The following is a 14,033-nucleotide window of genomic DNA, read 5'->3' on the forward strand; positions in this document are numbered from 1 at the left end:
AAGGCAATGTAATTCTCAGATTGGGGGTCAGACAGAACAATTCCCATGATTCCCTATGGGGGGCATGAGCTCCCTCAAGGCCCCTCCAGACCCCACTTCCAGTCCTTTATAACATCTTTCTCCCTGCCCAGCAGATGCCCCAGGGGCATTCTTTGATCAAACAAAAAAAAAAGTCCTCCCCCTTTTCCTTCCCTTATGAGAGAAGGGAGTCTGTGGGAAAACAAAAAGAAGCAAGGGTGACCTGAATATCAGGTAGCCCTCCGGGGTCAGACCTGTGGGCTTAGTCTAAAATGGGGTCTACATCCAACCCCTTCGCTTGCAACATACTGTTTGAGGCTGGGTCATGCAGCTTTGGAAATGGTGAGGCCTTCCTCTGTCTCACTCTCAGCAGGCCTACCTCTACTACCTGAGACAGGGCAGTCTCCTTCATGTGGCAGCTTTTCCCTTTTAAGCTCCCCCACCCCAGGCAGAACAAGCCTTGCAGGTGCACCTCATTAGTGTTGAACAGGCCCAGAGGAGCTGGTTAGTCTCCTCTCCACCAGGGTGAGAGCATGTCCCTCCACACACCCCATAATCCTTTTTGCTTCTGTGATCCAGTGCCATTTTCAAAGTTCTGTCTGGCAGCACGAGGGAAAGCATTGGCAATCACTGCAATCCTCATGGTCATGAATATAAACACAGTGTGGATAGAATATCTAAAGATATGTAACAACTAGAGAACTAGGGTGATAACCCTGAGGAGGTTGAGGGGGCTTTAAACAGATAGGTGTTAGGCTTGTAAAGATGTGTTTAGTGTTTGGACTCTATAAAATGCTTGTAAGTTGCTGCATGCATTACTCCTACTTGTAATGCCTGTATGTCATGCAATAAAGGTAATATGTAACGTTTTCTTTATAACTGAAAAAATGCCTGTTGTGAACTTGTGAACCCAGGCAGGAGGAGTGGTTCCCCAGCCCACCAAGAAGGACTATGAAACTAAGTGGGTCATTGTGAAACATCATGATACAAAATGGGTTAACAGCCCGCTGGTACCCGTATCTGATCAGGATGACCCAGAGTAATAGAGGGCACAAAGATACAGAGATGGATTATCCAGGCAGACAGTAAAGCAGTGTGGGATATCTTCAGGAGGACTTCACAGCTGTGCAGCACTTGCTATGGGATGCAAAAGCATCCGCACCTACTTCACTGCACCTACTCATTCCACATTTAAATAAACCAGCTTCCAAAGTTAGTTTGATAAGTTAAAGAGCAAGAGGCCTTGCAATAAAACATTTTGCATGTTTGAACACAAGGCACTTTCATATGGAACATCTCAAAGTGACCCACAACAGATGTGAAATGTAGACAAGCACTTAGTGTGTGGATCCTCTGAGAGCTGTGTGGGTTTTGCAGGAACTGTTGGAAATACAGACCATCCACACAGAGACCTTGAGCTTCCACCTTGCTTCCAGGTTCCCTACTTGCAGTAAGCTGTGCAAGTTCCCTCGGGTTCACCTTTCTTGCAGGTTTCACAGCAGTTTCTCTAGTCATTGCTGCTTGATACAACTATCCACTATATTGATACCCAAAGCCCCATCTCAGAGGTTGAGGGCCACTGTGCAGAAGAGGAACTTGCACAGCTTACTGCAGAAACTTGTACTGATTTGCTGCAGTTATTTGGAGGAAGGGATGGAACCTGTTAGACAGCTGCGAGCTTCCAAACCCTGACTCTATCTCACTACCATCTTCCCTGGATTGGCTGGAAAGGCTTTCACAGAGTGTGGGGGGGAAGGAAGCATGCCCTACAGCAGCTCTTTCTCCTATTGCTCCTCTCTCCTGGATTTTTATTCACCTCCATTCACATAATTATTGGTCACCTAATATGTAGACGTGATTTTAAAAAGGTAGTGGTATACTTACATGAATTTTGCTAAGGACAGCTAGATGAGCAGTTTAAATTGTAAATCTGAGACAGTGTAGGGTAGAAAATCAAAAGACATGGATAAGAGTTATCCTGAGTTTTGCCCATTTATAGAAAGTAAATATCTTTGGCTGAGTTCTTAGATTACAAAACATATATTTAAATAAAAATAATAAAAAACACAGTCTGGTTTGATAAAAACATAGTCTTTTATCAATAAACTAGCAGCTAGAAGCATCAATTGGAGTAGATTTTTAAAATGTACTACAGGTTGAACCTCTCTAATCCAGCACTCCCTAGTCCGGCAACATCCGTCGTCTGGCATAGGCGCCAATTCCATGGGTGCTCTGGAGCTGGAGCACCCACGGTGAAAAATTAGTGGGTGCGAAGCATCCACCGGCTCCACACTGGAGGCTGGGACCTGGAACTGGCATTGGGTCCCCAGGTGGGGGTGCTGCAACACCCCCCGCACCTTTACTTCCCGTGCCTATGGAGACCTGCTGGCAGGGCCGGCTCCAGGCACCAGCTTACCAAGCAGGTGCTTGGGGCGGCCACTTCGGAGAGGGGCAGCACGTCCAGCTGTTCGGCGGCAATTCGGCGGACGGTCCCTCACTCCTGCTCAGAGTGAAGGACCTCCCGCCGAATTGCCGCCGCAGATCGCGGCTTTTTTTGTTTGTTTGTTTGGCTGCTTGGGGCGGCCCAAACCCTGGAGCCGGCCCTGCCTGCTGGCACTCTACATTGACCTCCAGTGGTTAGGCAAATTCTCTGGTTTGGCACCAGTCAGGTCCTGAGGGTGCCGGACTAGAGAGGTTCAACCTGTACAGAGATTGACCCCTCATACTTGGGTGAAATTTTGCACCGCTGATGATTGTGTACCAGGAAGCAATAAAAGATAAATAATTATGAGGAATTAGCTATTTCCTGTCTGACTCCAGACTCCATAATAATACCAGTCTCCCTTATGCTTTTTATAGTGTGAGCTACTGCTTTCGTTTTATAATTATTAACAATACTGCAGATTAATGCAAAGGATTTTCAAAATGAATTAGACTCTGTGTGGGTCATTCTTGGAAATCTGGTTACATATGCCTATTTTGTAGGTTTGAAAAGAAGTCAACCTATCTTTTCAGAGTTCTTAATAGCCTTACAAAATATCATTTACAAATCAGAATGAGGATTTAATATATTTTTAGGTATATTGTACATTTGTCATCATTTAATATCTCACATATTTAAATCTTGGAATATATTAGTTTGTGGCATTATAGTTCTCTCTAACTCAGTGAACAGTGACAATGAATCAGAAATAATTCCCAAATTGGCACTCTACCAAATTCATGCTTAAATTTTTAAACTTTCCCCCCCTCATTTTAGGGAGAAAGATGCATTCTAAACTGTTGGGAAAAGTTAATAGATTAAAACAACCAGTTGCAATGGATTTTTTCTTACTTTTTAAATATATACATAAAATACAATTGTTTCTTAGCATTGTGAAACATGTCTTTGTAGAGAAGGATCCTGCACTGTGAGGGTGATGGACTCCATAGGGAACAGAATTCAAATTGAAACCCATTTTCCACTTTTAAAGACTAGGGGACAATTTCTAATACCTTTGTTCAAATTGATACTCCCTTACGCAGGTATTAAGATGCTACTTGGGATGAGTATCTTATTTTCAAGACTGGACCCTAATGAATTTCTACAAGACTAGCCTAGTAAGTCCAAGCATTATTTGCAGTAGAGATAAGTCAAAAACTAAAATGCTGACATCTTTAGAGATCTTCTATTTGTGTCACATTCTGATAGTACCTCTACATCTCAGCCATCCAATTCTAGCTGCCTCCCATCTTATCTTGTCTAGGTTTTTTATATGGTTGCCTAGGCTTTGTGGGATCTGAAACACGAGTTCCCTAGTAGTGGAATCTACCAGACTGGATTAACATTTTCTGCCCCCAAGTCTTAATTAAAGTGTGGCACCCCCAGATATTGTTAAATCTTTATTTACAGATACCACATAATTTCCCTTTAGATGGCATCCAATCTATCTCAGTATCCCACAAACTGAGAAACATCTGTGATAATTAGTAAAATATTAGGGTTTTATTTATACTCGATACCCCAAATCTAATGATTTTCAAAGTAATCAGATGGCAGTGGACATAGCACAGTAGACACTGGCCTTTAGGGAATAGTATACAATACTTGATCAAAGATAGCTCATGAGGTAATGACTATTTGCAAAGAGAACTGTGTAATACGCATTTTGTTTCTTAACCTACTCCTCAAGCCTTTGGCCATGGAATCAAATTCCAGAAATGCAGTATAGGAAACAAAGCATGTAATGATTAATTAAATCCAAATAGTTCTGCTTCTTTGGTGCAACTTAATTCTCTACAGAATTGCACAATTTTGGCTATCAGAAAACAGACCAAAATCAAACAAACAAAACCCTAAACTGGAAACAATCAACAAAGGCTAGAATAATTCCTGTGAGTAGCTCTTCCTCTCCTCACCACCACAAAAGAAAATTTTAATTAGAAAGCCTCTCAGTTCAATTATTTGCAAATGCAATCCTGGAAGTTCCTTACTTTAAAGCAAAGCTGTTCGGGAGACAGTTATTCTCCCATTCTTGATAAGCCTCACTGAGGTCAGTCAGTTTTACTTTCCTCACGTCAGTGTAGTCTCTTCAATCAAACCCCAGGAATATCACTGAGATGAAAGTGGGATAAAATCAAACACAACAAACCTGAAAAGGACCGAAACCCTGTATTACTCCCATTCAACTTTGTGTAACTAATTAACAGATTCATTCGGATCCTGAACAGCTGTCAATGCCCATTTTGTACTCATTATACACATCTATATCCATGCCCTTTTTAGTCACTGGTTGCACACATTTCCACAATAAAGTTTAGTCACAAATATTTGGGGAATGGCTAATTCAGGCATCCAATTAGAGAGCAAAAAAAAAAAAAAATCAAGTGAGTTAGTTGACCACTCACAAATGTCAAAGAACGAATAATGAGCTGTCAAAAGGAACCGTCTGCAAACAACCTAAAGGCTGAAAACCAATCATCCAAACTATCTGGCTAATACTTATCAATAATGGCTGCATTCACAGGAAGCCAGATTGGTTTGCAAACAAACAGAAAAATTACCTAAATTCAGCAACTCATTTATTTTCAGTGAAAAATTCAACCAGCTCTACTAATCACACTAAATAATAGGCAACCAGTCTGCAGCTTTTCCTCCCTAACCCCAGCCCTACAGAAGCTCTGAGGGAACTGTGGTCTACAGGTAGACAAGGAGTAAGCCTCAATGACTCCTCCCCATGGTGTTTCCCTTCAACCCTGAAGAGAATCCCAATGCAAATTAACGCTGACCTAATTACTAATTTATGCTGGTTCTCCAATCACATTGGGTAACACCATCCTAGTGGGATTTAGCAGCAGCACTGGCTACAGCACCATGAAAACAGATCTTGTGATAGGGTCAGGATAGATAAAAAGACAGACAGATGTCATGGAAGTCCAGAGGCCCGAAAAGCAGAACACAGGTAAATGCCCCCTGTACAGATAATCAAAGCCACTATCACTCTCAAGAGACCACATGTATTGCAAACCAAACTCTATGTCATTTCTTCAGGAATGGGGAGGAAAGTTTGCTTTCCTTGTATTAGACCAATGCAGTAAAAACTCCATGTGTAGAAACTGCTGGAGTTTCTGTCCTCTCTATGGATTTTTTTTTCTGCATATGGGATAATCTCAAAGAAAATAAAGCATGAGCTAATGGCATTTGGATGAGCCAAATCGCTCATTTTTGCAGTCCTTGCTCAGAACACCATTAGAATTATTCCAGTGCTAAGACTTTACTTTGGTTTGTGGCTAAAGCAAGGGGGGGGGAAGTGTTTATGTACAATTGAAATGCAAGATAAATAATAATCGATGCTGCAGTAAAATGAATCCCTTTGTCAAGATCATCTCAGTCCTGATTTGAAATATGCAGTGATTTGAAACAAAAGGAGAAAAACTTCTGAGGATTAATTACCAGAGAACCAGAATCACTTTTTAAGAGAATAGAAGTATAATATCCTTAGACCATAACAGATTCCACTGGATGTTAGCATTATAACCCTTTTACTTATAGCTGTCCTTTATTATTACAGAGATAAGCATCCCTACAATCAAAGAAGAAACACATACTTGGTAAAGTTCTTTTTCTATTCTGATCTATCTCTTTGCCTGAACAGTAGCCTACAGGATCTAAAGGTTTTCCGCTTCATACGCCCATATTATGACTTGCTAAGGCCAGATCTACAGACTTGTGCCAGCATACCTATGTCAGTCAGGGGTTGAAAAGGTGTGATCTCTAGCCACCTTAGCTGTGCTGACTGGAGCCCCTAGTGTAGATGCAGATATCCCATCAAAACTGCCAGTACAGAATATTGGCATAGCTATATTAGTGAGGTGCAGGGCCGGCTCCAGGCACCAGTTTAGCAAGCAGGTGCTTGGGGCGGCCAAGGGGAAGGGGCGGCACATCGGGCTCTTCGGCGGCGGGTCCCTCATTCCCCTCTCGGAGGGAAGGACCTGCCACTGAATTGCCGCCGAAGAAGAAAGCAGTGCGGCTGAGCTGCCGCCGATCGCGATCGCGGCTTTTCTTTTTTTTCCCCACCGCTTGGGGTGGCAAAAACTCTGGAGCCGGCCCTGGTGAGGTGCTATTAATGTAGACCTGGTCTAAGCATACCAAGTAACTACAGAAACGGCAGAATCGCCACCTGCTATTAGGAGTGAAAGACAAGTCCACAATATTGCACAAACTGCCTGCAGTACTACATTAGCAACTGTAATATGGCTTTACATGATGCCTGATAAGTAAAAGATGTGGCAGCAGAAGTGCATTTCCCCAAGCATTACAGGAGAGGAAAGTTGAGAATGAGAAAAGAAATGAATAAAAAAGAGCAAGTTTTGGAGGACAAGAGACAGGAGAAGGGAAGGGGCAGATAGAAGGGAGATCTTTGATTTCAGTTAGGGTGGGAGAAGGGAGGAAGGAGGAGGAGAGATTCAGATGGACGTTTTCAGTTTTACCTCTGAAAAAATAAGTCAAGGTCTAGGGGACAGAATGTAGAGGAAGGAGCCTGGCTAAAAGGTTTCTTTGGTGAAATGTACCTAACATAAAGATAAACAAACTAGAGAAATGCAACCTAGATGGAGCTACTATAAGGTGGGTTCAAAAACTGGTTGGAAAACTGTTCCCAGAAAGTAGTTATCAGTGGTTCACAGTTATGCTGGAAGGGCATAACAAGTGGAGTCCCGCAGGGATCAGTTCTGGGTCTGGTTCTGTTCAATATCTTCATCAATGGTTTAGATAATAGCATAGAGAGTACACTTATAAAGTTTGCAGATGATACCAAGCTGGGAGAGGTTGCAAGTGCTTTGGAGGATAGGATTAAAATTCAAAATGATCTGGACAAACTGGAGAAATGGTCTGAAGTAAATAGGATGAAATTCAATAACAATGCAAAGTACTCCATTTAGGAAGGAACAATCAGTTGCACACATACAAAATGGGAAATGACTGCCTAGGAAGGAGTACTGCAGAAAGGGATCTGGGGGTCATAGTGGACCACAAGCTAAATATGAGTCAACAGTATAACGATGTTGCAAAAAAACGCGAACATTCTTCTGGGATGTATTAGCAGGAGTCTTGTAAGCAAGGTACGAGAAGTAAGTCTTCCACTCTACTCCGCACTGATTAGGCCTCAACTGGAGTATTGTGTCCAGTTCTGGGTGCCACATTTCAGGAAGGATGTGGACAAATTGGAGAGAGTCCAGGGAAGAGCAACAAAAATTATTAAAAGTCTAGAAAACATGACTTATGGGGGAAGACTGAAAAATATTGGGTTTGTTTAATCTGGAAAAGAGAAGACTGAGAGGGGACATGATAACAGTTTTCAAATATATAAAAGGTTGTTACAAGGAGGAGGAAGAACAAATATTTTTCTTAACCTCTGAGGATAGGACAAGAAGCAATGCTCTTAAATTGAAGCAAGGGAAGTTTAGTTTGGACATTAAGAAAAACTTCCTAACTGTCAGTGTGGTTAAGCACTGGAATAAATTGCCTAGGGAGGTTGTGGAGATTTTGGAGATTTTTAAGAGCAGGTTAGACAAACACCTGTCAGGGATAGTCCAGATAATACTTAGTCCTGCTACAAGTGCAGGGGACTGGACTAGATGACCTCTCGAGGTCCCTTCCAGTTCTATAATTCTATGAAGAGAAGAATTGCTGCGGGTTCGGAAGCTAGGGGTTATGAATTGAATAGGGAGGAGAAGCAGAAAAAAAGGAAAGAGAGGAGGTGGGGGAAGAAAGACTTAGATCAGGGATCGGCAACCTTTGGCACGCGGTTTGCCAGGGGAAGCCCCCTGGAGGGCCAGGCCGGTTTGTTTACCTGCCGCGTCCACGGGTTCGGCTGATTGCAGCTCCCACTGGTCCCGATTTGCCGCTCCAGGCCAATGGGGGCTGCGGGAAGCGGCATGGGCTGAGGGATGTGCTGGCTGCTGCTTCTTGCAGCCCCCATTGGCCTGGAGCGGCAAACCGTGGCCAGTGGAAGCCATGATCGGCTGAACCTGAGGACGCGGCAGGTAAACAAACTGGCCCGGCCCGCCAGGGGGCTTCCCCTGGCAAGCCGCGTGCCAAAGGTTGCCGATCCCTGATCTAAGTCTTTCTTCCCCCACCTCCTCTCTTTCCTTTTTTTCTGCTTCTCCTCCCTATGGATCCTTGACTTAGACGCTAATCCTTTAAATATTTATGCACATGCTTAACTTTACTCACGTAAGCCCCATTGAGTTAAATGAAACTACTTACATGAGTAAAGTTATACACATGTGTATTTGCAAAATCAGGGCCTGTACATGTAGCAGAATGGCAAATATTATTTTCCTGTTTTGTTGTACATAGAAAGTATTTTTGTAACCTCATTTAGGTCCTGATCCAGCAAAGTACTTAAACATGTGCCCAAAGTTAACCACTCATGTAGTCCCATTGACTTACTGTGCTTCAAGTTAGACACAGGCTAAATATACTTTGCTGCAATGAGGAGTATAGAGTAACTTATTTGCTCTATTTATCATTCCCTTGAGAAATAATGTTTAATTTATATTGTTTCTTTATGGCTTTTCAAACAATTCTAGTCATATCCCTTTTCTCTCTTTAAAATAAGTACTAGGCTGTGAATCTCTTTCCCTGAAATATTTAGAAAACATTACTGTAAAATCTGAATGGACAATTGGGTATATTTATGCTAAAACTCTTTAAAATGTGTTATAATTGTGCTTACACTCCTGTAGTTAATCTCCTGGTAATTTTAATGTAACTTTAGAAATACTTTTAGCAAATTCAAAATAGGTTAGAGATATATATTTTGGGAGCTCACAAGTATGCAACAATGTGCAAAATCTGCCTCTTTCATTATATTTTATCCAACATGTATTTCCAGATCCTCCTCCTCTTTTCTGGAAAAGTTGTTTTCCTTTAGTCAAAAGGCAGATTGCACACATCCCTCAGACACTGAAGTTCATATCCCTCCACCTATGGACTCTGTGGGGGGTTCTAAATAGTGGGAGAGGACAAGAGGGGGAAAAAAACCCAATTCATGTTACCTTCTACATGCATGAGATTTAAACTAACCAAGCAAGCAGGAGTCTGAAAGTCACTCCTGAGCTAAAGAAACTCCCGGCTAAGAAAAAAATATTCTATGTCCATAGGCATCTAAGGTTTCACATTTTGTTATCCTAATTTTCAGACTGTAGTCCCAATCTTGCAAATAAATTAAATGAATGAAAATAAAGCTGAATCTAATTTTAGAGAATGTCACAGAAAAATCCTGTAACTTTTTGAAGAACAGGTGGTTCACAATACCCGATGAAAGATCCCAAGTAAAGAGAAGGATGCTATGTGTATCCAGATCCCAAGATTTTGTTGTATGACAATTTTGATAATGTTTCTAGAAACACCAGCTATTACTGCCATTTTAAGTGATTGAACTGACCTCTTTTGGCCACAAATGTCTGGTAATAAACAAGTGTCAGGCCTACAAACCTGACGTGCTTCCTGGGATCTGTCATAATACAGAGAACTGCCCTATCAAAATACAGACGGCAGAACACAAACCCCTTCATCAAGGATTTTATGGGTTTGGAGGTCGGCTGAAATGTCACATTTGATCTTTGATAGCATAGTTTTATTTCTGGCAAGTGATAGTAAGAAAATAAACAGACCAGATATTTTCAATTAATCAGAACCAATATTTAAAGCTAATTTAATATTTATGCTGTTGGAATAACTAAAATAGGGTTCAGATTGGCTCCATCGGTTTGGCTTTAAATAAGCATTGTGCATCCAATGTAACAACTGATCCTTTTGAGATGATGGCTTCTAAAATATGTCTATATAAAGGGAAAAAAGGGTAAGCCATGGAGATTTATCTATAAGGCCCAATGTAATCAATCAATCACTAAAGCATATGCTTATTTTTAACTTCATCAGTTTCCCAGTTGAGGTTTATCAGAAATCCCTTAAAATTGAAAAAAAAATGGGGATACAACACAGTTCTAGGAACTGTGAGGATAGGCACCACATCAATTTCAACTTAAGATACTAGTAAGGAGTGACTATGCTAATACAATATACAGTATTAAGATGGAAGTGATTATGCTAATATCGTGTTATGCCTCTGAGCATGACTAATAAGAACCAGATGTTTCCACAAGCCTGAGCAATCTTATAGTGAGCTAGGTGTTGATGAAGTTAATAAAAGTGCTGTGCCTTCTCTCCTGACAACCCAACCTTGTGAATGCTTAATCAACATTAAAGCATCAGTGAGTTTGTTAATTTCACATTTCTTTGAGACTGAAATTCAAGCCTGTTGCTGCAGAGTGCCTAACAGATTGTGTGCTTACCATGGCCCTGATCACTTTTGCTTGAATGGGATACAACAGACCCCTTTTCTCTCTCTGTCTCTGTTGTGGCTTTGCAGATTGCAAGGTCTTTAAGGAAGTGATTGTGTCATATATGACTAAAGCCTAGCACATTTGGGGCTCTACCAAACAACTAATAATAAAAGCTGCTGAACTCTGCTCAACTGGTGCCATTAGAACAGCTAATACAGCCTTAGTGACCAGCCACTTCCAGATGTATTTGTTCACTCATCTGGTTCCTCAGCACCTGGCTGGTGCATAGGCTGTTCCACAGGGACTTAAATGGCAGTAATAGCATGTGGCTTGTAGGAATAGGGGAAGGAGCAGTGAATGAGTAGCCTAGAACAGTCAATAGTACTGATACAAATTCGATGCAAACTCCTCATTTCCACACTGCTACTTGTAGCTGTGGGGTACATGAGAGAAAAATCTGTTGGCCTTCCGTCCACCAGACAATGAGAAGGGACCACACATTTTATTCTCTCAACTCGTCACATACCCAAGAGCAGGGGTGTGCCACTTCCCTTTCACATACCATCTCTGCAAGAGGAAAGAAAGCAGGCACAACTTTGCTAACCTCTTAGCCTTCCTACACAAACCATCAGGGAAGGAGGGCATGGGAAAAGATTGGTCAGGTTCTCCTTAAATCCAGCTGCTCCTTGCTATCATAGCAAACTGTTACTCCACTACAGTTTGTGTGCCTACTAGGATGAGGAAAGAGAGGAGTGTAAGTAAATAACAGTTTAAGAGGAGAGAGAGAAAAGAGATTTAAAAGGGACCACTGGGGAAGCAAATAGAGAACACAGAAAACAACAACAAGGAAATGAGAATGCAGGAAGTGGGAAATAAAGAGAGAAAAGGGATGGGAGAATCAGAAACTGTAACTCCAGCAACTGAGGAGTCCACAAGCAGTGTGGCACTGCTGAGCTCCCTCCACTTGACCATTTCAGGCAAACAGAGGCAGCTGAGCACCACTTGGTTAGTTACCCAGCAGGATAATCTAAAAGAGCAACTTTAAGGCAGGAATCCAGAAACCATCCAAATAAACCGAACAGGAAAAAAATCAAGAAGTTTCAGCTTTTCTGTGCAAGCTGGTATTGGTATTTTCCCCTGCATTTAGGCTTCTCTTGAGCAGAGACCACTGCTTTGCCACTATGTAGCAGTTTTGTAAATAAGCAGGGACAAAAAATGAAACTACCAAACTCATTTGGTCAAAAGGTCTGAATATATATCTGTAGATATACAATTATTCCTCCAATAAGAGAGAAAAGGTTGCCTGTTCCACTAAATCAATCTTTAATCTCTCCATCATTTGAAATATTTTCTCCATAACCAGATTTTTTCAAAGTGAAATCATGTCCAGATTCAACTAACACTCAGTCATCCTCCATATTCCCGCACCACATAATATTCACTGAGGAATGTTAAAATGTGTACAGTAAGCAGGCTGTAAAACATAAAGCACCTAATCTAGTGCTCTAAATTGGAGCCTCAAGTCATCTCTGCATTAAACCATTTATAGTAATATTCAAAAGTTCATGGCAATCTCTGTGAAGGAAAAACTGCATATGAGCAATTGCAAAGAGATGGTTTTGCTGATGAAATGGGAAGCGTATGGTGTGCACACACATTACAGGACATTTTTATTCTTTCGGTTACTGTAATCTAAATAAAATAACCGGCTTTCAGGAGCCAATGGGACTCTGGTTTTATTAATCTCCCCTTCTAGACATGAATTTAATACTTAGTTCTCATCTGAGTAAGAATCATTTTCCTGGTCAGAAAAGTCTGGTACTGGGAATTGCAAAATGGCAGCCACCTCAGTCATCTGGCCCAGTTGTTCTCTGAAAACATGTAGATTGGAAAATATCCTGATAATCCCTGTGTTATCTCATACACTCTCCACTAGCCATACATATCTACTGTTCAGTGATGAGCTTCTCTGGCACCAGGATGTCCCTACGAGAAGTAAAGTATCAATCACCATTGCTTCATTGGTCTTCTCCACATGCTTGATCCTATAAAAGGCTTGATCTGGTTCATGCTGAAACATCTAGTAAAAGTCTTCCAAGGCTTTAACCTCACCAGCTACTCTAATATCAGAGAGTTACTGGTGGATCACAGAATACTTCTTTCAAGGTATATTTGTGTCCAGAAGGTGAATGGACCTGCAAGAACTTGGGTCTGTGGTTCAGCAGCAGCTTGTTTTCCATCTTCTTTGCCTATTGAAACATTTAGTAACAGAACTGCTCTCTCACAAAGCCCGGGCTGGCAATAAGCACCACAGCAAAGTTAATGTGCTATTAGATCCCTTGGATGACATTCTCATAGAACCCCTCCAAGGCTTTGTCGTACAGGGAGCAGTTGCCCCTCCTCTTCCTGTGGATGTTCATTTCAATCTTGGCTCGCAGGAGCCTCATGCTGGGAGTTACCAGGCAGATGTGAGCAAGACCTTCCTGCATCACTACTGATGCCACATCAACAGTGCATGTTGGGTCACAGGCTTGCTCTATCTTCTCTAGATCCACATTGTCCCAGTGCTTCCTGGCCAAAGTAAACTTGCAGTTGAGTTCCGGCTCAGTGGTGTGGAAGGCCTCCATATTGATCTATTCATTCTTCTGGATGTTTATCCCTTTGACTTGCAGCTGGCATGCCTGGGAGTCAAAATCAATTGTCTCCACACAGATGGTGACAGTGGTGTGAATGCAGTAGCTGCCTGAGTTGCCTGCCTGCACCTTCCTGACTGTGGAGGCCTGCAGGCTGTCTCCTACCTGCAGAAGGTTGTAGGTGTGCCACATGTCTTCAGGCTGTTCTGGAGTCAGTGTCACCTGACCTGCACTGTCATTCTCAGTATCTTTGCTGAGGAGCTTCATGCTGCCCATTGTTTTAGAGGAGTTGAGTAAGAATGTTCAGGAACTGCTTTGGAGATGCTGGCTCCTTCCTCTCTCTCAGGGAATGGGACACTACTCTGCACTTCACAGCTGGGATGAGGGGCAAATGGAAGCCCAAATACACTGCCATAGAGAAAAGTAACTTGCAATTAAATATCAGAAATATTGACGAAGGATTCTATTGTAAGCTCTACCAACTGCATACAAAAAAAGATACAGTAATTTAGTTATTAAAGGTTATCTTTATTAGCTATCTTATCTACAGTA

General features: G+C 41.9%; 1 pseudogene; it reads right to left on the reverse strand.

The window, feature by feature from the left end:
• Positions 1-12,619: 12,619 nt before the first annotated feature.
• On the reverse strand, positions 12,620-13,748 carry LOC135895568 (protein pelota homolog; annotated as a pseudogene).
• Between the last annotated feature and the right edge of the window lie 285 nt (positions 13,749-14,033).

The sequence above is a fragment of the Emys orbicularis genome, chromosome 1, assembly GCF_028017835.1.
Source record: "Emys orbicularis isolate rEmyOrb1 chromosome 1, rEmyOrb1.hap1, whole genome shotgun sequence".
NCBI classification, from domain to species: Eukaryota; Metazoa; Chordata; order Testudines; family Emydidae; genus Emys; species Emys orbicularis.